Source organism: Aplysia californica, unplaced genomic scaffold (assembly GCF_000002075.1).
Source record: "Aplysia californica isolate F4 #8 unplaced genomic scaffold, AplCal3.0 scaffold01401, whole genome shotgun sequence".
NCBI lineage: Eukaryota > Metazoa > Mollusca > Gastropoda > Aplysiida > Aplysiidae > Aplysia > Aplysia californica.
This window is the reverse complement of record NW_004798671.1, coordinates 66109-67248: the sequence shown is the minus strand read 5'-3', so window position 1 is coordinate 67248 and position 1140 is coordinate 66109. Positions and strand designations below refer to the sequence as shown.

Below are 1140 nucleotides of genomic sequence, written 5' to 3'. Positions count from 1 at the left end.
GCCAATGCCATATCCTTGGGATACACGTAAGAGTCATCCTGGGAGAGCCTGTCCGAATGTCGCCCTGTGGGACAGAACACTGTGTTTTTAGTTTGTTTTCGCTTAAGTTAAATATTCTATAACGTACACTACTTGGAGTGAAAGTTTTGACTATCATCGCAAGCTATTAAAGTTTTAAGCCCGGAAAGTATTTTTAAAAGTTCCGCCGGAGTCTGACTGTTTCTGTCATAGGGAGATTACTAAATATATACTCTTGTCCTTGGGACTTCTGGGGTTGTAGACTTCTGGTTTTTCAAACTGCAATGCAACTAACAATTTTCATACGTGACCATTTTTCCAACATTATAAGGCTCCTTGCCTTTAAGTTTAAGGCTGTGACATTCCGGTTTCGAATGTACTCTATATTTAGAAATGAAATACTGATTATTAGAGTATTTTCAGCCAGGAGGAACAGTCCAACCCAAAGTCCAATCCCCCCCCCCCCTTGTCCACATAGAGGGAGATGAAAACAAGACAAAGTAGGGCATTGCTGGGTTTGGGTGAAGTATGGTGTGGCTTTATGCCATTGCGATGCTACGCAAGCCGTGAAGGCCAAACAGGGTCACACTGAAACGTCGCTGCCCAACGTGGCTCTGGTGAAGTTGCGACGGGCCTAGCAAGCCGGTAATTGATTTTTAAAAACTGCTAAAAACCAAAGAAAGGAGGAAAAGAAACGGACAGACTCTATCGGAAAAGGGAATAGAAACGTCAAACGGACACGAGACAGAGCAACAAAAATTGGAACATGGAATGTATGCGGATTAGGAGACAAGGAGCCACAAATAATTTATTTCTTGGAAGCTACAAAGTTTGAGATCCTGGGCATTGCTGATGTCAGGAAACAGAAGTCTAACTGCAAATAGGTGTAAAAGGACTACATCTTACTTTTGAGTGGAACAAAAGGAATGGAGAGAACAAAACATGGAGTGGGCTTCATTGTTCACCCAGAAAAAGTAGAATGCATAATTGATGTAAAATATACCTCAGAGCGGATCTCAAGATGAAAATATCAGGAGAAGTAAAACAAGCGCACACGCGCGCGCGCGCACGCACACACACACACACACACACACACACACACACACACACACACACACACAC

At 43.0% G+C, this 1140-nt stretch overlaps 1 protein-coding gene across 1 annotated transcript in view; it reads right to left on the bottom strand.

Moving 5' to 3' along the window:
- Nucleotides 1-1140, bottom strand: part of LOC101847630 — a gene marked incomplete in the record, with an annotated part of 42602 nt that overhangs the window by 17487 nt on the left and 23975 nt on the right.